A 24609-nucleotide genomic window follows, 5' to 3' on the forward strand; every position below is an offset into this window, starting at 1 on the left:
GGCATGGAGAACTGGGAGGCGGATTTTCTAAGTCGCCAGACTTTTCATCCGGGGGAGTGGGAACTTCATCCGGAGGTCTTTGCTCAACTGATTCATCGTTGGGGCAAACCAGATCTGGATCTCATGGCGTCTCGCCAGAACGCCAAGCTTCCTTGTTACGGATCCAGGTCCAGGGACCCGGGAGCGGTGCTGATAGATGCTCTGACAGCCCCTTGGGTCTTCAACATGGCTTATGTGTTTCCACCATTTACGATGCTTCCTCGTTTGATTGCCAAGATCAAACAGGAGAGAGCTTCGGTGATTCTGATAGCGCCTGCATGGCCACGCAGGACCTGGTATGCAGACCTAGTGGACATGTCGTCCTGCCCACCGTGGTCTCTGCCTCTGAGACAGGACCTTCTAATTCAGGGTCCTTTCAACCATCCAAATCTAATTTCTCTGAGGCTGACTGCATGGAGATTGAACGCTTGATTCTATCAAAGCGTGGCTTCTCGGAGTCGGTTATTGATACCTTAATACAGGCTAGGAAGCCTGTTACCAGAAGAATTTACCATAAGATATGGCGTAAATATTTATATTGGTGCGAATCCAAGAGTTACTCATGGAGTAAGGTTAGGATTCCTAGGATATTGTCTTTTCTACAAGAGGGTTTAGAAAAGGGCTTATCTGCTAGTTCGTTAAAGGGACAGATTTCTGCTCTGTCTATTCTTCTACACAAACGTCTGGCAGAAGTTCCAGACGTTCAGGCTTTTTGTCAGGCTTTAGCTAGGATTAAGCCTGTGTTTAAGACTGTTGCTCCGCCGTGGAGCTTAAACTTAGTTCTTAACGTTCTTCAAGGCGTTCCATTTGAACCCCTTCATTCCATTGATATCAAGCTGTTATCCTGGAAGGTTCTGAATTTGATGGCTATTTCCTCGGCTCGAAGAGTCTCTGAGTTATCTGCCTTACATTGTGATTCTCCTTATCTGATTTTTCATTCAGACAAGGTAGTTCTGCGTACTAAACCTGGGTTCTTACCTAAGGTAGTTACTAACAGGAATATCAATCAAGAGATTGTTGTTCCATCACTGTGTCCGAACCCTTCTTCAAAGAAGGAACGACTTTTGCATAATCTGGACGTAGTCCGTGCCCTGAAGTTCTATTTGCAGGCAACTAAAGATTTTCGGCAAACTTCTTCCCTGTTTGTCGTTTACTCTGGACAGAGAAGAGGTCAAAAGGCTTCGGCTACCTCTCTCTCTTTTTGGCTTCGTAGCATAATACGTTTAGCCTATGAGACTGCTGGACAGCAGCCTCCTGAAAGGATTACAGCTCATTCTACTAGAGCTGTGGCTTCCACCTGGGCCTTTAAAAATGAGGCCTCTGTTGAACAGATTTGCAAGGCTGCAACTTGGTCTTCACTTCACACTTTTTCAAAATTTTACAAATTTGACACTTTTGCTTCTTCGGAGGCTATTTTTGGGAGAAAGGTGCTTCAGGCAGTGGTTCCTTCTGTTTAAGGTTCCTGCCTTGTCCCTCCCTTCATCCGTGTACTTTAGCTTTGGTATTGGTATTCCATAAGTAATGGATGACCCGTGGACTGACTACACTTAACAAGAGAAAACATAATTTATGCTTACCTGATAAATTTATTTCTCTTGTAGTGTAGTCAGTCCACGGCCCGCCCTGTCTTTAAGGCAGATCTGAATTTTAATTAAACTCCAGTCACCACTGCACCCTATGGTTTCTCCTTTCTCGTCTGGTTTTGGTCGAATGACTGAATATGACATGTGAGGGGAGGAGCTATATAGCAGCTCTGCTTGGGTGATCCTCTTGCAGCTTCCTGTTAGGAAGAGATATATTCCATAAGTAATGGATGACCCGTGGACTGACTACACTACAAGAGAAATAAATTTATCAGGTAAGCATAAATTATGTTTTTTGGGGGCATGCCCCGCAAAAGGCCCTTTTAAGGGCTGGTAAGGTAAAAGAGCTTTGAACTTTTTTAATTTAGAATAGGGCAGGGAAATTTTTTTATTTTGGGGGGCTTTATTATTTTATTAGGGGGCTTAGAATAGGTATAATTAGCTTAAAAATCTTGTAATATTTTTTTTATTTTTTGTAATTTAGTGTTTGTTTTTGTAATTTAGTTTAGTTTATTTAATTGTATTTTAGTTTAGATATTTGTAGTTTATTTAATTTATTGATAGTGTAGGTGTATTTGTAAATTAGGTTAGGATTTATTTTACAGGTAAATTGGTAATTATTTTAACTAGGTAGCTACTAAATAGTAAATAACTATTTAATAGCTATTGTACCTAGTTAAAATAAATACAAAGTTGCCTGTAAAATAAATATAAACCCTAAAATAGCTACAATGTAATTATTAATTACATTGTAGCTATTTTAGGGTTTATTTTATAGGTAAGTATTTAGATTTAAATAGGAATATTATAATTAATAATATTAATATTAATTAGATTTATTTTAATAAGAATTTAGTTAGGGATGTTAGAGTTAGATGGGGTTATTATACTTAATATATATATATATAATATAATAACGATATTAACTATATTAACCCTAATATAATTAGGGTTAATATAGTTAATATAGCTGGCGGCGGTGTAGGGCGATTAAATTAGGGGTTAATATTTTTAAAATAGATGGCGGCGGGGTAGGAGCTCACTTTAGGGGGTAGGTAAGGTAGATGGCGGCGGAGTAGCTAAGGTAGATGGCCGCGGGGTAGCTAAGGTAGATGGCGGCGGGGGAGGTAAGGTAGATGGCGGCGGGGGAGGTAAGGTAGATGGCGGCGGGGTAGCTAAGGTAGATGGCGGCGGGGTAGCTAAGGTAGATGGCGGCGGGGTAGGTAAGGTAGATGGCGGCGGGGTAGCTAAGGTAGATGGCGGCGGGGTAGCTAAGGTAGATGGCGGCGGGGGAGCTAAGGTAGATGGCGGCAGGGGAGCTAAGGTAGATGGCGGCGGGAGAGCTAAGGCAGATGGCGGCGGGGGAGCTAAGGTAGATGGCGGCGGGGGAGGTAAGGTAGATGGCGGCGGGGGAGGTAAGGTAGATGGCGGCGGGGTCCGGGGGCGGCGGTTTAGGGGTTAAACACTTTATTAGGGATGGCGGCGGGGGATCGCGGTTGACAGGTAGATAGACATTGCGCATGCGTTAGGTGTTAGGAATTGTTTGCGCATGCGCTACACGTGAACGAGCATGGATTGTCAATGACGATTTGTTAGGGAACGCATGCGCAGTTTGATCGCGTTATGTGTGCAAAAAGGGGCTGGACGCCACGGGGTATGAGCTATAATTCGTTAAAGGCGATGTCAATCAAATTAGATACGAGGGACAAGATGGCGTGAGGAGGAAGAAAGTAAGCGAAGTAGGGTTATAAATCCTTCGATTATGGTTTTAGTCTTAAATTATAAAAAAAATTATGACTTAAACTAACGTTTATTTTCGGTAATTAACAAGATGAGGAAGAGGGGTGAACGTGACTTGACATGCAAATTATTATTTTCAACACACTTGTTAGTTTGTTAAAAAGAGGTGAATATATTTACAAATACAAAATATATTTCTGAGGGGTAATGAGACACTAATCTTATATTTATAATATGTATTTAAGAAATATATACCAGTCCACCCACTCAGTACATGTAGTAAATGAAAAATCAATTTTAAATGGAGATTAAAGTGATATTAAACAGTGCTCCTTTAGTTAAAAAATTAAAGTACACATAAACAGAAAAAGATTGTGTAAAAAAACCCAGCAAACAGCTTACTTATTTTCGTGCAAAATTAGCTCTTAGAATTTCTCATTATAGCCCCTGCCCTCAGTGTGATAAGAGTGGAGACTTTTTCTAAACTTAAGTTTCATTTTGCTATTTCTGAGCATGAGCAAATCTGACTCCCTATTTAGTCTATTCACTTACGGCTAGATTTAGAGTTTTGTCGGTAACGACCCGCGTAGCTAACGCTGGCTTTTTTCTGGCCGCACCTTTTAAATAACTCTGGTATTGAGAGTCCACAGAATGGCTGCGTTAGGCTCCAAAAAAGGAGCGTAGAGCATATTTAACGCAACTTCAACTCTCGATACCAGAGTTGCTTACGGACGCGGCCAGCCTCAAAAACGTGCTCGTGCACGATTCCCCCATAGAAAACAAGGGGGCTGTTTGAGCTGAAAAAAAACCTAACACCTGCAAAAAAGACGCGTTCAGCTCCTAACGCAGCCCCATTGTTGTCTATGGGGAAACACTTCCTACGTCTGCACCTAACACCCTAACATGTACTTATTATTAACCCCTATTCTGCCGCCCCCGCTATCGCTGACACCTGCATATTATTTGTAGATATTGTATTTAATTAATTTATTGATAGTGTAGTGTTAGGTTTAATTGTAGATAATTGTAGGTAGTTTATTTTATTTATTTATTGATAGTGTAGTGTTAGGTTTAATTGTAACTTAGGTTAGGATTTATTTTACAGGTAATTTTGTAATTATTTTAACTATTTTAGCTATTGTACCTGGTTAAAATAAATACAAAGTTACCTGTAAAATAAATATAAATCCTAAAATAGCTATAATATAAATATAATTTATATTGTAGCTATATTAGGATTTATTTTACAGGTAAGTATTTAGCTTTAAATAGGAATAATTTATTTAATAAGAGTTAATTTATTTTGTTAGATTTAAATTATATTTAATTTAGGGGGGTGTTAGTGTTAGGGTTAGACTTAGCTTTAGGGGTTAATACATTTATTAGAATAGCGGTGAGCTCCAGTCTGCAGATTAGGGGTTAATGTTTGAAGTTAGGTGTCGGCGATGTTAGGGAGGGCAGATTAGGGGTTAATACTATTTATTATAGGGTTAGTGAGGCGGATTAGGGGTTAATAACTTTATTATAATAGCGGTGCGGTCCGCTCTGCAGATTAGGGGTTAATAAGTGTAGGCAGGTGGAGGCGACGTTGTGGGGGGCAGATTTGGGGTTAATAAATATAATATAGGGGTCGGCAGTGTTAGGGGCAGCAGATTAGGGGTACATAAGGATAACGTAAGTAGCGGCGCTTTGTGGTCGGCAAATTAGGGGTTAATTATTGTAGGTAGCTGGCGGCGACGTTGTGGGGGGTAGGTTAGGGGTTAATAAATATAATACAGGGGTCGGCGGTGTTAGGGGCAGCAGATTAGGGGTACATAAGGATAACGTAGGTGGCGGTCAGCAGATTAGGGGTTAAAAAAAATTAATCGAGTGGCGGCGATGTGGGGGGACCTCGGTTTAGGGGTACATAGGTAGTTTATGGGTGTTAGTGTACTTTAGAGCAGTGTTTTTCAACCAGTGTGCCGTGGCACACTAGTGTGCCGTGAGAGATCCTCAGGTGTGCCACGGCAGACTGACAACAGTGTGACATATTTTTTAAACTTTGCTTGTTTTTTACTCCCAGTGCAGGGGTAGTTTGTAGGAGGCATGGCATAACAGCACAATACATACAGTATGTGTGTGTTTGTGTGTATGTGTATATATATATATGCTGTATTAGGCTACAATGTGTGATTTTTTTTAAATTTTGGGATGGTGGTGTGCCACAGGATTTTTTAATGTAAAAAAGTGTGCCACGGCAAAAAAAAGGTTAAAAATCACTGCTTTAGAGCACAGTAGTTAAGAGCTTTATGAACCGGCGTTAGCCCAAAAAGCTCTTGACTACTGACTTTTTTCTGCGGCTGGAGTTTTGTCGTTAGATTTCTAACGCTCACTTCAGCCACGACTCTAAATACCGGAGTTAGAAAGATCCCATTGAAAAGATAGGATACGCAATTGACGTAAGGGGATCTGCGGTATGGAAAAGTCACTTCAGCCACGACTCTAAATACCGGAGTTAGAAAGATCCCATTGAAAAGATAGGATACGCAATTGACGTAAGGGGATCTGCGGTATGGAAAAGTCGCGGCTGAAAAGTGAGCGTTAGACCCTTTCCTGACTGACTCCAAATACCGGCGGTAGCCTAAAACCAGCGTTAGGAGCCTCTCCTCTTTTCACGGCTACCGCCAAACTCTAAATCTAGGCCTTAATAATAAAACATCTCTGGAAGTTGTATGACATAATGCTAGATAAGACCACAGCCCCCTTGTAGAGCTGTGATATGAAGTAATGGACACTGCACAAATTAAGTTTAAACAAAATATATACAAAGTAAAATCAATTTATATCAATGCATAATACATATTGCATTGATATAAATCGCTGCTTAGTGCTTTCTATCACAACAATAAAACAGACAATGTAGGCCTAGATTACACGTGCAGCGAAAAATTGTGCTTTCGTGTGTGCAATATTTACGCTGCACTTAGTAATACCAGCACACGCAAGTGTACGCTGGTATTACAAGATAAGCCTGAGCTTTGTGCTCATGAGAGCGTGCTTCCATAGGCTCCAATGTGAGCTGCGTTCTCATGGTGTGAGACACGGCAAAGAACCTAGCGCAGCTCAGGGGGTAAGTTGCGCAGCATTGGCAGCAAATAAAAAATATAGATTATATTATTAAAATTAAAAAAATATACAGTATATAACACAATTATCTATATATATTAAAAAAATATATTGCGTATTGCATTCAAGCAATATTTAGCGCTCCACTTGTAATCTGGCACTTAGTGTTTAGTGTCCATTTAACGTATCATGCTTTGGGTCTGTACATTGGTTTATTTATTATTTAAAAAAATATCAAAACTAATGGTTATTTTTACATAGATATCAAATAGATGGGAACATCTTGCTGAAAATATATTTTTGAATATGTAAAAATTTATAGATAATTCATAAAAATATATTAACATATACATGCACCAACATCAAAGACACTGGATTTGTGCTATTGGACAACGTAATATATTAGCAGCTGTAGGTTGTTACCAGTCTTTCTTTCTTTAAAATGATTGTACAAAAAAAACCACGTGATTTGCTGCCATCTGGTGGCTAAAAGTAGAACATTTAATGGTATATGCATTTGTATCTTAATTTACAGTGTATGCCAGTGAATTTACAGCACTGTTTATATTTGATGTAAATGTCACAATTTGTTTACTATTTTCACATAGTATACTTTAAAATAGGGTTGCACCGATACCGATACTAGTATCGGTATCGGTACCGATACCAAGTATTTGCATGAGTACTTGTACTCGTGCAAATGCACCGATACTTAAACCGATACCTCTACTTCCTACCCATATGCTATCTTGTGGCGTTTTTTCAAACTGCATGTTCCCATTTCATTTTAAACTGGAGTGGAGACTAAACTAAAAATTGTTTACTACTGATCTGACAATACAAATTGTTGTTATTTGTATTATTGTAGGAGAGATTACTGTACCTCGTTCAGACAAACCCCTGAAGAACTGGGCAGTTAATAAATGGAGTCGAACCTCCATACAAATGTCAGATTGATGTTATATAACAGCCCTACAACCCAATTGTATCACCCCTTTAAATTTAATATTTTATTGTAATATTTTTTATTTATAAACATGTTCAGTGAACTTTTTTATTATTTCATAATGTCTTTTGAATTACAGCCCTTTATAATTATAAAGAAGGAATTTTAAATAATTAGTCTGTATTGTACTTGGTAAACTGTCACATGACATAAAAAAAAAGTATCGGTAATTGGTATCGGCGAGTATTTGAAAACAAGTATCGGTACTTGTACTCAGTCATAAAAAAATGGTATCGGTGCAACCCTACTTTAAAATAAATGTATTAATGCAATATAAAACCCAGGGACAATTCTAATCTGCTCTCTGGTTGTTTTGCATTTATTTGTATGGTTATTAAGAATATTCTGAGTTTGCTATAATATTTGAGGTACAGTTACAATGTACACGTTGAAATCTTATACTTGCTAAATATCTGCTTACATACTAAGGGGCCTGTCTATCAAGCTCCAAAAGGAGCTTGACGGGCCGTGTTTCTGGCGAGTCTTTATACTCGCCAGAAACAGCAGTTATGAAGCAGCGGTCACAAAGACCGTTGCTTCATAACGCAGTGCGCCTGCTCTGAGCAGGCGGACAGGAATTGCCAGAAATCAACCCGATTGTGTACGATCGGGTTGATTGACACCCCCCTGCTGGTGGCCCATTGGCCGCGAGTCTGCAGGGGGCGGCGTTGCACCAGCAGCTCTTGTGAGCTGCTGGTGCAATGCTGAATACGGAGAGCGTATTGCTCTCTGCATTCAGCGAGGTCTTGCGGACCTGATCCGCACTGTCGGATCAGGTCCGCAAGACCTTTCATAAATAGGGGCCTAAAGATGATCACTTTGCCATAAGGGTTGTGGTGTTTTTCCCCTTATGTGTAACAGGCTGTTATTTTTCTATGAACAAATATCTTGGGGTATACAAAAATGTCCTCTAAGTCTAATTCTGGGTATAAAAACATAAATCTGGGTGTGACCAATCTAAAGTTCTCTCATAAGGGACTTTGCTCAACTGCCTTCTGATACCCATCCTATTGTTCAACAAATCTCAGCTTTCTTCCTAACATTAAAAATGTATAAAAGGTCAGGGCCCTTTGCGGGGCATGCCCCAAGAAGTTCAGCTCTTTTGCCTGTAAAAAAAAACATACAATACCCCCCCAACCCACCACCCACATATCCCTAATCTAACCCAAACCCCCCTTAAATAAACCTAACACTAAGCCCCTGAAGATCTTCCTACCTTGTCTTCACCCTGCCAGGTTCACCGATCGGTCCAGAAGAGCTCCTCCGATGTCCTGATCCAAGCCCAAGCGGGGGGCTGAAGATGTCCATGATCCGGTCGAAGTCTTCATCCAAGCGGGGCAGAAGAGGTCTTCCATCCGATTGATCGGAACAGCCAATAGAATGCGAGCTCAATCTGATTGGATCAGCCAATCGGATTGAACTTGATTCTGATTGGCTGATTCCATCAGCCAATCAGAATATTCCTACCTTAATTCCGATTGGCTGATAGAATCCTATCAGCCAATCGGAATTCGAGGGACGCCATCTTGGATGACGTCATTTAAAGGAACCGTCATTCGTCGTTCAGTCGTCGGGCAGGATGGATGTTCCGCGTCGGAGGTCTTCAGGATGCTGCCGCTTCGCTCCGGATGGATGACGATAGAAGATGCCGCCTGGATGAAGACTTCAATCGGATGGAAGACCTCTTCTGCCCCGCTTGGATGAAGACTTCGACCGGATCATGGACATCTTCAGCCCCCCGCTTGGGCTTGGATCAGGACATCGGAGGAGCTCTTCTGGACCGATCGGTGAACCTGGCAGGGTGAAGACAAGGTAGGAAGATCTTCAGGGGCTTAGTGTTAGGTTTATTTAAGGGGGGTTTGGGTTAGATTAGGGGTATGTGGGTTGTAATGTTGGGGGGGGGGTATTGTATGTTTCTTCTGTTATGTGTGATCAGTCCACGGGTCATCATTACTTCTGGGATATAACTCCTCCCCAACAGGAAATGCAAGAGGATTCACCCAGCAGAGCTGCATATAGCTCCTCCCCTCTACGTCAGTCCCAGTCATTCTCTTGCACCCAACGACTAGATAGGATGTGTGAGAGGACTATGGTGATTATACTTAGTTTTTATGACTTCAATCAAAAGTTTGTTATTTTAAAATAACACCGGAGCGTGTTATTACTTCTCTGGCAGAGTTTGAGGAAGAATCTGTCAGAGTTTTTTACTATGATTTTAACCGGAGTAGTTAAGATCATATTGCTGTTCTCGGCCATCTGAGGGAGGTAAAGGCTTCAGATCAGGGGACAGCGGGCAGAGGAATCTGCATTGAGGTATGTAGCAGTTTTTATTTTCTGAATGGAATTGATGAGAAAATCCTGCCATACCGTTAAAATGACATGTATGTATACACTTCAGTATTCTGGGGATGGTATTTCACCGGAACTACTCTGTTAAAGGTCACTAATCCTTTTTAATAACTATTTATCATGTTAAACGTTTTTGCTGGAATGTAGAATCGTTTACATTGCTGAGGTACTGTGTGAATAAATATTTGGGCATTATTTTCCACTTGGCAGTTTTTTGGCTTTATTTGTGACAGTTTCGTTTCTCTTCACTGCTGTGTGGGAGAGGGAGGGGCCGTTTTGGCGCTCTTTGCTACGCATCAAAAAATACCAGTCAGTTACTTTTATTTTTCCTGCATGATCCGGTTCATCTCTGATAGATCTCAGGGGTCTTCAAACTTCTTTGAAGGGAGGTAAATTCTCTCAGCAGAGCTGTGAGAATTCTTATAGTGACTGTGAATAAAAACGTTGCTTTGTATTTTTTATGTCAAATTTAATTATTGTTATTTTACTAATGGGAAACAAACCTTTGCTAAAAGTTTTGTTGTTTTAAAGTTTGATGCTATAACTGTTTTTCAGTTCACTATTTCAACTGTCATTTAATCGTTAGTACCTCTTTGAGGCACAGTACGTTTTTTGCTAAAAAAGATTATAACCAAGTTGTAAGTTTTTTGCTAGTGTGTTAAACATGTCTGACTCAGAGGAAGATATCTGTGTCATTTGTTCCAATGCCAAGGTGGAGCCCAATAGAAATTTATGTACTAACTGTATTGATGCTACTTTAAATAAAAGTCAATCTGTACAATGTGAACAAATTTCACCAAACAGCGAGGGGAGAGTTATGCCGACTAACTCGCCTCACGCGGCAGTACCTGCATCTCCCGCCCGGGAGGTGCGTGATATTTTGGCGCCTAGTACATCTGGGCGGCCATTACAGATAACATTACAAGATATGGCTACTGTTATGACTGAAGTTTTGTCTAAATTACCAGAACTAAGAGGCAAGCGTGATCACTCTGGGGTGAGAACAGAGTGCGCTGACAATGCTAGGGCCATGTCTGATACTGCGTCACAGCTCGCAGAGCATGAGGACGGAGAGCTTCATTCTGTGGGTGACGGTTCTGATCCAAACAGATTGGACTCAGATATTTCAAATTTTAAATTTAAATTGGAGAACCTCCGTGTATTACTAGGGGAGGTCTTAGCAGCTCTCAACGATTGTAACACCGTTGCAATACCAGAGAAACTGTGTAGGTTGGATAAATACTTTGCGGTACCGGCGAGTACTGACGTTTTTCCTATACCTAAGAGACTAACTGAAATTGTTACTAAGGAGTGGGATAGACCCGGTGTGCCGTTCTCACCCCCTCCAATATTTAGAAAGATGTTTCCAATAGACGCCACCACTCGGGACTTATGGCAAACGGTCCCCAAGGTGGAGGGAGCAGTTTCTACTTTAGCTAAGCGTACCACTATCCCGGTGGAGGATAGCTGTGCTTTCTCAGATCCAATGGATAAAAAATTAGAGGGTTACCTTAAGAAAATGTTTGTTCAACAAGGTTTTATATTACAACCCCTTGCATGTATCGCGCCGATTACGGCTGCGGCAGCATTTTGGATTGAGTCGCTTGAAGAGAACCTTAGTTCATCTACGCTAGACGACATTACGGACAGGCTTAGAGTCCTTAAACTAGCTAATTCCTTCATTTCGGAGGCCGTAGTACATTTAACCAAACTTACGGCTAAGAACTCAGGATTCGCCATACAGGCACGTAGGGCGCTGTGGCTAAAATCCTGGTCAGCTGATGTTACTTCTAAGTCCAAATTACTTAATATACCTTTCAAGGGGCAGTCTTTATTTGGGCCCGGTTTGAAAGAGATTATCGCTGACATTACAGGAGGTAAGGGCCACGCCCTACCTCAAGACAAAGCCAAAGCTAAGGCTAGACAGTCTAATTTTCGTCCCTTTCGGAACTTTAAAACAGGAGCAGCATCAACCTCCACTGCACCAAAACAGGAAGGAGCTGTTGCTCGTTACAGGCAAGGCTGGAAGCCTAACCAGTCCTGGAACAAGAGCAAGCAGGCCAGGAAACCTGCTGCTGCCCCAAAGACAGCATGAACCGAGAGCCCCCGATCCGGGACCGGATCTAGTGGGGGGCAGACTCTCTCTCTTCGCCCAGGCCTGGGCAAGAGATGTTCAGGATCCCTGGGCTCTAGAGATCATATCGCAGGGATACCTTCTAGACTTCAAATTATCTCCCCCAAGAGGGAGATTTCATCTGTCAAGGTTGTCAACAAACCAGATAAAGAAAGAAGCGTTTCTACGCTGCGTACAAGATCTGTTATTAATGGGAGTGATCCATCCGGTTCCGCGGTCGGAACAAGGACAAGGGTTCTACTCAAACCTGTTTGTGGTTCCCAAAAAAGAGGGAACTTTCAGGCCAATCTTAGATTTAAAGACTCTAAACAAATTCCTAAGAGTTCCATCGTTCAAAATGGAAACTATTCGGACAATCTTACCCATGATCCAAGAGGGTCAGTACATGACCACAGTGGATTTAAAGGATGCTTACCTTCACATACCGATCCACAAAGATCATCACCGGTATCTAAGGTTTGCCTTCTTAGACAGGCACTACCAGTTTGTAGCTCTTCCATTCGGATTGGCTACGGCTCCAAGAATCTTCACAAAGGTTCTGGGTGCCCTTCTAGCGGTACTAAGACCGCGAGGGATTTCGGTAGCTCCGTACCTAGACGACATTCTAATTCAAGCTTCAAGCTTTCAAACTGCCAGGTCTCATACAGAGTTAGTTCTGGCATTTCTAAGGTCGCATGGATGGAAAGTGAACGAAAAGAAGAGTTCTCTCTTTCCTCTCACAAGAGTTCCATTCTTGGGGACTCTTATAGATTCTGTAGAAATGAAGATTTACCTGACAGAAGACAGGTTAACAAAGCTTCAAAATGCATGCCGCGTCCTGCATTCCATTCAACACCCGTCAGTAGCTCAATGCATGGAGGTGATCGGCTTAATGGTAGCGGCAATGGACATAGTACCTTTTGCACGCCTACACCTCAGACCGCTGCAATTATGCATGCTAAGTCAGTGGAATGGGGATTACTCAGATTTGTCCCCTACTCTGAATCTGAATCAAGAGACCAGAAATTCTCTTCTATGGTGGCTTTATCGGCCACACCTGTCCAGGGGGATGCCATTCAGCAGGCCAGACTGGACAATTGTAACAACAGACGCCAGCCTACTAGGTTGGGGCGCTGTCTGGAATTCTCTGAAGGCTCAGGGACTATGGAATCAGGAGGAGAGTCTCCTTCCAATAAACATTCTGGAATTGAGAGCAGTGCTCAATGCCCTTCTGGCTTGGCCCCAGTTAACAACTCGGGGGTTCATCAGGTTTCAGTCGGACAACATCACGACTGTAGCTTACATCAACCATCAGGGAGGGACAAGAAGCTCCCTAGCAATGATGGAAGTATCAAAGATAATTCGCTGGGCAGAGTCTCACTCTTGCCACCTGTCAGCAATCCACATCCCGGGAGTGGAGAACTGGGAGGCGGATTTCTTGAGTCGCCAGACTTTTCATCCGGGGGAGTGGGAACTTCATCCGGAGGTCTTTGCCCAAATACTTCGACGTTGGGGCAAACCAGAGATAGATCTCATGGCGTCTCGCCAGAACGCCAAACTTCCTCGCTACGGGTCCAGATCCAGGGATCCGGGAGCAGTTCTGATAGATGCTTTGACAGCACCTTGGAACTTCAGGATGGCTTATGTGTTTCCACCCTTCCCGCTGCTTCCTCGATTGATTGCCAAAATCAAACAGGAGAGAGCATCAGTAATTCTAATAGCACCTGCATGGCCACGCAGGACTTGGTATGCAGATCTAGTGGACATGTCATCCTGTCCGCCTTGGTCTCTACCTCTAAGACAGGACCTTCTGATACAGGGTCCATTCAAACATCAAAATCTAACTTCTCTGAAGCTGACTGCTTGGAAATTGAACGCTTGATTTTATCAAAACGTGGTTTTTCTGAGTCGGTTATTGATACCCTAATTCAGGCTAGGAAGCCTGTTACCAGAAGGATTTACCATAAAATATGGCGGAAATACCTATACTGGTGCGAATCCAAAGGTTACTCCTGGAGTAAGGTTAGGATCGCTAGGATACTGTCTTTTCTACAAGAAGGTTTAGAAAAGGGTTTATCAGCTAGTTCATTAAAGGGACAGATTTCAGCTCTGTCCATCTTGTTACACAGACGTCTGTCAGAAAATCCAGACGTCCAGTCCTTTTGTCAGGCTTTAGCTAGGATCAAGCCTGTGTTTAAAGCTGTTGCTCCACCATGGAGTTTAAACTTAGTTCTTAACGTTTTACAGGGTGTTCCGTTTGAACCCCTTCATTCCATTGATATAAAAATGTTATCTTGGAAAGTTCTGTTTTTAATGGCTATTTCCTCGGCTCGAAGAGTCTCTGAGTTATCAGCCTTACATTGTGATTCCCCTTATCTGATTTTTCACTCAGACAAGGTAGTTCTGCGTACTAAACCTGGGTTCTTACCTAAGGTAGTCACTAACAGGAACATCAATCAAGAGATTGTTGTCCCATCCTTGTGTCCAAATCCTTCTTCAAAGAAGGAACGTCTTTTACACAATCTGGATGTAGTTCGTGCCCTCAAGTTCTACTTGCAGGCAACTAAAGATTTTCGCCAAACTTCTTCCTTGTTTGTCGTTTACTCTGGACAGAGGAGAGGTCAAAAAGCTTCTGCTACCTCTCTCTCTTTTTGGCTTCGTAGCATAATACGTTTAGCCTATGAGACTGCTGGACAGCAGCCTCCTGAAAGAATTACAGCTCACTCCACTAGAGCTGTGGCTTCCACTTGGGCCTTTAAGAATGAGGCCTCTGTTGAACAGATTTGCAAGGCTGCAACTTGGTCTTCACTTCATACTTTTTCCAAATTTTACAAATTTGACACTTTTGCTTCTTCGGAGGCTATTTTTGGGAGAAAGGTTCTTCAGGCAGTGGTTCCTTCTGTATAATGAGCCTGCCTTTCCCTCCCGTCATCCGTGTACTTTTGCTTTGGTATTGGTATCCCAGAAGTAATGATGACCCGTGGACTGATCACACATAACAGAAGAAAACATAATTTATGCTTACCTGATAAATTCCTTTCTTCTGTTGTGTGATCAGTCCACGGCCCGCCCTGTTTTTAAGGCAGGTAAATATCTTTTAAATTATACTCCAGTCACCACTTCACCCTTGGTTACTCCTTTCTCGTTGATTCTTGGTCGAATGACTGGGACTGACGTAGAGGGGAGGAGCTATATGCAGCTCTGCTGGGTGAATCCTCTTGCATTTCCTGTTGGGGAGGAGTTATATCCCAGAAGTAATGATGACCCGTGGACTGATCACACAACAGAAGAAAGGAATTTATCAGGTAAGCATAAATTATGTTTTTTTTTTACAGGCAAAAGAGCTGAACTTCTTGGGGCATGCCCCGCAAAGGGCCCTGTTCAGGGCTGGTAAGGTAAAAGAGCTTTGAACTTTAGTAATTTAGAATAGGGTAGGGCATTTTGTTATTTTAGGGGTCTTTGTTATTTTATTAGGGGGCTTAGAGTAGGTGTAATTAGTTTAAAATTGTTGTAATATTTTTCTTATGTTTGTAAATATTTTTTTATTTTTTGTAACTTAATTCTTTTTTATTTTTTGTACTTTAATTAGTTTATTTCATTGTAGTTATTTGTAGGAATTGTATTTAATTAATTTATTGATAGTGTAGTGTTAGGTTTAATTGTAGGTAATTGTAGGTATTTTATTTAATTAATTTAATGATAGTATAGTGTTAGGTTTAATTGTAACTTAGGTTAGGATTTATTTTACAGGTAATTTTGGAATTATTTTAACTAGGTAACTATTAAATAGTTCTTAACTATTTAATAGCTATTGTACCTGGTTAAAATAATTGCAAAGTTGACTGTAAAATAAATATTAATCCTAAAATAGCTACAATGTAATTATAATTTATATTGTAGCTATATTAGGGTTTATTTTACAGGTAAGTATTTAGCTTTAAATAGGAATAAGTTATTTAATAAGAGTTAATTTATTTCGTTAGATTTAAATTATATTTAACTTAGGGGGGTGTTAGGGTTAGGGTTAGACTTAGCTTTAGGGGTTTAAAAATTTATTAGAATAGCGGTGAGCTCCGGTCGGCAGATTAGGGGTTAATGTTTGAAGTTAGGTGTCGGCGATGTTAGGGAGGGCAGATTAGGGGTTAATACTATTTATTATAGGGTTAGTGAGGCGGATTAGGGGTTAATAACTTTATTATAGTAGCGGTGCGGTCCGCTCGGCAGATTAGGGGTTAATAAGTGTAGGCAGGTGGAGGCGACGTTGAGGGGGGCAGATTAGGGGTTAATAAATATAATATAGGGGTCGGCGGTGTTAGGGGCAGCAGATTAGGGGTACATAAGGATAACTTAAGTAGCGGCGCTTTGCGGTCGGCAGATTAGGGGTTAATTATTGTAAGTAGTTGGCGGCGACGTTGTGGGGGGCAGATTAGGGGTTAATAAATATAATACAGGGGTCGGCGGTGTTAGGGGCAGCAGATTTGGGGTACATAAGTATAACGTAGGTGGCGGTCGGCAGATTAGGGGTTAAAAAATTTAATCGAGTGGCGGCGATGTGGGGGGACCTCAGTTTAGGGGTACATAGGTAGTTTATGGGTGTTAGTGTACTTTAGAGTACAGTAGTTAAGAGCTTTATGAACCGGCGTTAGCCCAGAAAGCTCTTAACTACTTACTTTTTTCTGCGGCTGGAGTTTTGTCGTTAGATTTCTAACGCTCACTTCAGACACGACTCTAAATACTGGAGTAAGAAAGATCCCATTGAAAAGATAGGATACGCAATTTACGTAAGGGGATCTGCGGTATGGAAAAGTCGCGGCTGAAAAGTGAGCGTTAGACCCTTTTTTGAGTGACTCCAAATACCGGAGTTAGCCTAAAACCAGCGTTAGGAGCCTCTAACGCTGGTTTTCACGGCTACCGCCAAACTCCAAATCTAGGCCTTAGATTCTTGTGGTTGGTGAGAATCTGAATGGGATTGGCGGTGCCCTCTAACCAATGACGCCATTCAGTCAAAGCCATCTTAATCGCTAAGAGTTCACGATTACCCACATCATAGTCCCTCTCAGCAGGAGTAAAGCGCTTAGAGAAAAAGGCTACAGGGTGTGTCTTGGAAGTCAAAGGATCCCTTTGGGTAAGAACTGCTCAAGCCCCTATCTCGGAGGCATCAACCTCTAAAGTGAACTGTAGGTCAGGATCAGGATGGCGGAGCACAGGAGCTGAACAGAAAGACTTTTTCAGACAAAAGAAGGCATTTATGGGTTCGGGAGGCCAATGTTTACAGTCTTTGTTCCATTTTGTCAATTCAGTGAGAGGAGGGACTGTTTGTGAAATGTTTTTTATAAACTTGCGGTAATAATTGGAGAACCCCAAGAACCTCTGTAATTCCTTTAAAGAAGTTGGTTGAGGCCATTCTAGAACTGCGGTGAGTTTAGCAGGGTCGATGGCAAAACCCTCCTTCGAGATGACATAACCAAGGAATTGGATCTGAACTTGATCAAACTCACACTTTTCTAGCTTGGCTACTAAGGAATTGTCTCTGAGACGTAGAAGCACCTGTGTCACGTGTCTATGATGCTCCTCTAAAGTGGAAGAGAAAACAAGGATATCGTCCAGATAGACGATGACTTTGCGTTTGACGAGGTCACATAAGACATCGTTGACAAATGCCTGGAAGACTGCATGGGCAATACACAGCCCAAAGGGCATTAACAAGGTATTCCTAATGCCCAGATCTTGTGTAGAAGGCGGTCTTCCATTCGTGGCCTGGAGAGATGCGAATCAGATTGTATGCCCCATGTAAGTCCAATTTGGTGAAAAAGCGAGCATCCTTGAGTGAGTCATACAGTTCGGTGATCAATGGTATGGCATAGCAATTCTTGATGGTTATGTTGTTCAAGGCCCTGTAGTTGATGCAGGGTCTGAGCCCACCATCCTTTTTACTGACAAAAAAGAAGCCTGCCCCAGCAGGAGAGGAGGAAGGGCGAATTAAACCTTTGGCTAGGTTCTCTTGGATGTACTCCTTCATGGATTTGGTTTCAGCCTTGGAGAGTGGATAAGTCCTCCCTTTAGGAAGTGGGGCTCCGGAAAGGAGGTTGATCTTGCAGTCATAAGGACGGTGGGGTGGCAGCACGTCGGCTGCTTTTTTCCCAAACACGTCTGCAAAGTCTGAGTATACTGAAGGAAGGTTTGAAGGAGTCTGTATGCTGGCTATGGGAATGTGGAGCAGAGGAGTAACTTTAGCAAGGCAGGAGTGGAAACAGGAGGTACCCCAGGAGGCCATTTGTCCCTCAGCTCAGTCAAACTGTGGATTGCGTACCCGAATCCAAGGAAGACGAAGGATGACATGCTGTGCTGGGGAATGAATAACCATGAACTGCAGCTAATTGGTATGAAGGACTCCCACAGTCAGGGTCAGGGGTGCTGACTCAAAATGGTTCAAGCTTGAACCAAGGGGGGTGCCATCCAGAGTAGTTATCTTGAGACAATGGCATCTACTTATCAAGCCGTCAACTTACTTGCATTCGACAGCACCAATACGCTCGCCTAAGATCGCTGCCGCGGACCTGAATACGTTCTCCAAAATTACCAAAAAAGCTGTCAAACAGCCGCGCACCAAGTACAGGGCGATGAGCAGCGGACTGTTGTTAACTGACAGTCATCGATCTCGTTGCTATACGGCTTTTTCCCAGCTTTATTCGTATACTGTCCCTAAACACCCACACTATACTATACTGTTTACCTCCTAAACCGCCGCTCCCGGAGCCCCCCGCAACTCTAATAAATGTATTAACCCCTAAACCGCCGCTCCCAGAGCCCACCGCTACCTACATTATACTTATTAACCCCTAATCTGCCGCCCCCTACACCGCCGCCACCTACGTTATACTTATTAACCCCTAATCTGCCGGCCCCTACACCGCAGCCACTATATTAAATGTATTAACCCCTAAACCTAAGTCTAACCCTAACACCCCCTAACTTAACTATAATTTAAATATATCTAAATAAATATTCCTATCGTTAAATAAATTATTCCTATTTAAAACTAAATACTCACCTATAAAATAAACCCTAAGATAGCTACAATATAACTAATAGTTACATTGTAGCTAGCTTAGGGTTTATTTTTATTTTACAGGCAAGTTTGTATTTATTTTAACTAGGTAGAATAGTTATTAAATATTTATTAACTATTTAATAACTACCTAGTTAAAATAAATACAAATATACCTGTAAAATAAAACCTAACCTAAGTTACAATTACACCTAACACTACACTATAATTAAATTAAATCCCTAAATTAAATACAATTAAATTCAATTAAATAACATTATCTAAAGTACAAAAAAACACACAAAATCACAGAAAATAATAAACAACTTACAAGATTTTTACACTAATTACACCTAATGTAATCCCCCTAACATAATAAAAAAGCCCCCCCAAAATAAAAAATATATAATTTTTCCTGATTTGAAGGATACTACTTCTTTTAGAAGTGCATGGATTGTCTTTTAGTTTGCTGTCATATTGTGTTTGCGTGACACACAGTGTTGCCTGAGTGCCTGAGTGTTTCAAGCTAACAAAAAGGGGGGGAGGAGTATCTTGATGAGTATCTTTATTTATTTGATTTAAGTGATTGTTTTTGAGTAAGAAAATGAACCTAAAATGATCAGAGAAGTTATTAACAAAATATTTGTACTGTATTTGCAGGATGAGATCATAGAGCTGAATCCATAAAAACAGTAAATGATTTTTTTTTAGTTTTCCATACTTAGGTAAATCTGTACATATAAAATTCCATAGTGCCAGAAATCACAACTCTCCCTGAAGTTCAGGGAGTCTCCCTGATTGTAATAGCGGCTCCCTGATGCCAGCAAATGGAATGCAATCTCCCTGAAACTCCAAGTACCATGAACCAATGTGGCCCAAATCTGTAAAAGTGTTTTTTTTTAAGGAATGCCTTTAGTTGCTGGGACGTTATAGAACCCTTAAAGCATGCATCAGTAACCACTGATTTTAATAAAATAAAACACAAATGCTACCTTATTTACTGCACGTAATTAAACTTCGTATTCTAAAATATTTAAGCATTCAACAAGCGTACAATCACTGGAAAAACATAATTTATGTAAGAACTTACCTGATAAATTCATTTCTTTCATATTAGCAAGAGTCCATGAGCTAGTGACGTATGAGATATACATTCCTACCAGGAGGGGCAAAGTTTCCCAAACCTCAAAATGCCTATAAATACACCCCTCACCACACCCACAAATCAGTTTAACGCATAGCCAAGAAGTGGGGTGATAAGAAAAAAGTGCGAAAGCATAAAAAACATAATTTATGTAAGAACTTACCTGATAAATTCATTTCTTTCATATTAGCAAGAGTCCATGAGCTAGTGACGTATGGGATATACATTCCTACCAGGAGGGGCAAAGTTTCCCAAACCTCAAAATGCCTACAAATACACCCCTCACCACACCCACAAATCAGTTTAACGAATAGCCAAGAAGTGGGGTGATAAGAAAAAAGTGCGAAAGCATATAAAATAAGGAATTGGAATAATTGTGCTTTATACAAAAAAATCATAACCACCACAAAAAAGGGCGGGCCTCATGGACTCTTGCTAATATGAAAGAAATGAATTTATCAGGTAAGTTCTTACATAAATTATGTTTTCTTTCATGTAATTAGCAAGAGTCCATGAGCTAGTGACGTATGGGATAATGACTACCCAAGATGTGGATCTTTCCACGCAAGAGTCACTAGAGAGGGAGGGATAAAAGAAGGACAGCCAATTCCTGCTGAAAATAATCCACACCCAAAATAAAGTTTAATGAAAAACATAAACAGAAGATTCAAACTGAAACCGCTGCCTGAAGTACTTTTCTACCAAAAACTGCTTCAGAAGAAGAAAATACATCAAAATGGTAGAAATTAGTAAAAGTATGCAAAGAGGACCAAGTTGCTGCTTTGCAAATCTGATCAACCGAAGCTTCATTCCTAAACGGCCAGGAAGTAGAAACTGACCTTGTAGAATGAGCTGTAATCCTTTGAGGCGGAGTTTTACCCGACTCGACATAGGCATGATGAATTAAAGATTTCAACCAAGATGCCAAAGAAATGGCAGAAGCTTTCTGGCCTTTTCTAGAACCGGAAAAGATAACAAATAGACTAGAAGTCTTTCGGAAAGACTTAGTAGCTTCAACATAATATTTCAAAGCTCTAACAACATCCAAAGAATGCAACGATTTCTCCTTAGAATTCTTAGGATTAGGACATAATGAGGGAACCACAATTTCTCTACTAATGTTGTTGGAATTCACAACCTTAGGTAAAAATTCAAAAGAAGTTCGCAACACCGCCTTATCCTGATGAAAAATCAGAAAAGGAGACTCACAAGAAAGAGCAGATAATTCAGAGACTCTTCTGGCAGAAGAGATCGCCAAAAGGAACAAAACTTTCCAAGAAAGTAATTTAATGTCCAATGAATGCATGGGTTCAAAAGGAGGAGCTTGAAGAGCCCCCAGAACCAAATTCAAACTCCAAGGAGGAGAAATTGACTTAATGACAGGTTTTATACGAACCAAAGCTTGTACAAAACAATGAATATCAGGAAGATTAGCAATCTTTCTGTGAAAAAGAACAGAAAGAGCAGAGATTTGTCCTTTCAAAGAACTTGCGGATAAACCTTTATCTAAACCATCCTGAAGAAACTGTAAAATTCTCGGAATTCTAAAAGAATGCCAAGAAAAATGATGAGAAAGACACCAAGAAATATAAGTCTTCCAGACTCTATAATATATCTCTCTAGATACAGATTTACGAGCCTGTAACATAGTATTAATCACAGAGTCAGAGAAACCTCTTTGACCAAGAATCAAGCGTTCAATCTCCATACCTTTAAATTTAAGGATTTGAGATCCTGATGGAAAAAAGGACCTTGCGACAGAAGGTCTGGTCTTAGCGGAAGAGTCCACGGATGGCAAGAGGCCATCCGGACAAGATCCGCATACCAAAACCTGTGAGGCCATGCCGGAGCTACCAGCAGAACAAACGAGCATTCCTTCAGAATCTTGGAGATTACTCTTGGAAGAAGAACTAGAGGCGGAAAGATATAGGCAGGATGATACTTCCAAGGAAGTGATAATGCATCCACTGCTTCCGCCTGAGGATCCCGGGATCTGGACAGATACCTGGGAAGTTTCTTGTTTAGATGAGACGCCATCAGATCTATTTCTGGAAGCTCCCACATTTGAACAATCTGAAGAAATACCTCTGGGTGAAGAGACCATTCGCCCGGATGCAACGTTTGGCGACTGAGATAATCCGCTTCCCAATTGTCTATACCTGGGATATGAACCGCAGAGATTAGACAGGAGTTGGATTCCGCCCAAACCAGAATTCGAAATACTTCTTTCATAGCCAGAGGACTGTGAGTCCCTCCTTGATGATTGATGTATGCCACAGTTGTGACATTGTCTGTCTGAAAACAAATGAACGATTCTCTCTTCAGAAGAGGTCAAGACTGAAGAGCTCTGAAAATTGCACGGAGTTCCAAAATATTGATTGGTAATCTCACCTCCTGAGATTCCCAAACTCCTTGTGCCGTCAGAGATCCCCACACAGCTCCCCAACCTGTAAGACTTGCATCTGTTGAAATTACAGTCCAGGTCGGAAGAACAAAAGAAGCCCCCTGAATTAAACGATGGTGATCTGTCCACCACGTTAGAGAGTGTCGTACAATCGGTTTTAAAGATATTAATTGAGATATCTTTGTGTAATCCCTGCACCATTGGTTCAGCATACAGAGCTGAAGAGGTCGCATGTGAAAACGAGCAAAGGGGATCGCGTCCGATGCAGCAGTCATAAGACCTAGAATTTCCATGCATAAGGCTACCAAAGGGAATGATTGTGACTGAAGGTTTCGACAAGCTGAAATCAATTTTAGACGTCTCTTGTCTGTCAAAGACAGAGTCATGGACACTGAATCTATCTGGAAACCCAAAAAGGTTACCCTTGTCTGAGGAATCAATGAACTTTTTAGTGAATTGATCCTCCAACCATGATCTTGAAGAAACAACACAAGTCGATTCGTATGAGATTCTGCTAAATGTAAAGACTGAGCAAGTACCAAGATATCGTCCAAATAAGGAAATACCACAATACCCTGTTCTCTGATTACAGACAGAAGGGCACCGAGAACCTTTGTAAAAATTCTTGGAGCTGTAGCTAGGCCAAACGGCAGAGCCACAAACTGGTAATGCTTATCCAGAAAAGAGAATCTCAGGAACTGATAATGATCTGGATAAATCGGAATATGCAGATATGCATCCTGTAAATCTATTGTGGACATATAATGCCCTTGCTGAACAAAAGGCAAGATAGTCCTTACAGTTACCATTTTGAACGTTGGTATCCTTACATAACGATTCAATATTTTTAGATCCAGAACTGGTCTGAAGGAATTCTCCTTCTTTGCTACAATGAAGAGATTCGAATAAAACCCCAGTCCCTGTTCCAGAACTGGAACTGGCATAATTACTCCAGCCAACTCTAGATCTGAAACACATTTCAGAAATGCTTGAGCTTTCACTGGATTTACTGGGACACGGGAAAGAAAAAATCTCTTTGCAGGAGGTCTTATCTTGAAACCAATTCTGTACCCTTCTGAAACAATGTTCTGAATCCAAAGATTGTGCACAGAATTGATCCAAATTTCTTTGAAAAAACATAACCTGCCCCCTACCAGCTGAGCTGGAATGAGGGCCGCACCTTCATGTGGACTTAGAAGCTGGCTTTGCTTTTCTAGAAGGCTTGGATTTATTCCAGACTGGAGATGGTTTCCAAACTGAAACTGCTCCTGAGGATGAAGGATCAGGTTTTTGTTCTTTGTTGAAACGAAAGGAACGAAAACGATTATTAGCCCTGTTTTTACCCTTAGATTTTTTATCCTGTGGTAAAAAAGTTCCTTTCCCACCAGTAACAGTTGAGATAATAGAATCCAACTGAGAACCAAATAATTTGTTACCCTGGAAAGAAATGGAAAGTAGAGTTGATTTAGAAGACATATCAGCATTCCAAGTTTTAAGCCATAAAGCTCTTCTAGCTAAAATAGCTAGAGACATAAACCTGACATCAACTCTGATAATATCAAAAATGGCATCACAGATAAAATTATTAGCATGTTGAAGAAGAATAATAATATTATGAGAATCATGATCTGTTACTTGTTGCGCTAAAGTTTCCAACCAAAAAGTTGAAGCTGCAGCAACATCAGCCAATGATATAGCAGGTCTAAGAAGATTACCTGAACACAGATAAGCTTTTCTTAGAAAGGATTCAATTTTCCTATCTAAAGGATCCTTAAACGAAGTACCATCTGACGTAGTAATAGTAGTACGTTTAGCAAGGGTAGAAATAGCCCCATCAACTTTAGGGATTTTGTCCCAAAATTCTAATCTGTCAGACGGCACAGGATATAATTGCTTAAAACGTTTAGAAGGAGTAAATGAATTACCCAAATTATTCCATTCTCTGGAAATTACTTCAGAAATAGCACCAGGAACAGGAAAAACTTCTGGAATAACCACAGGAGATTTAAAGACCTTATCTAAACGTTTAGATTTAGTATCAAGAGGACCAGAATCCTCAATTTCTAAAGCAATTATTA

This window comes from Bombina bombina, chromosome 3, assembly GCF_027579735.1.
Source record: "Bombina bombina isolate aBomBom1 chromosome 3, aBomBom1.pri, whole genome shotgun sequence".
Taxonomy (NCBI): domain Eukaryota; kingdom Metazoa; phylum Chordata; class Amphibia; order Anura; family Bombinatoridae; genus Bombina; species Bombina bombina.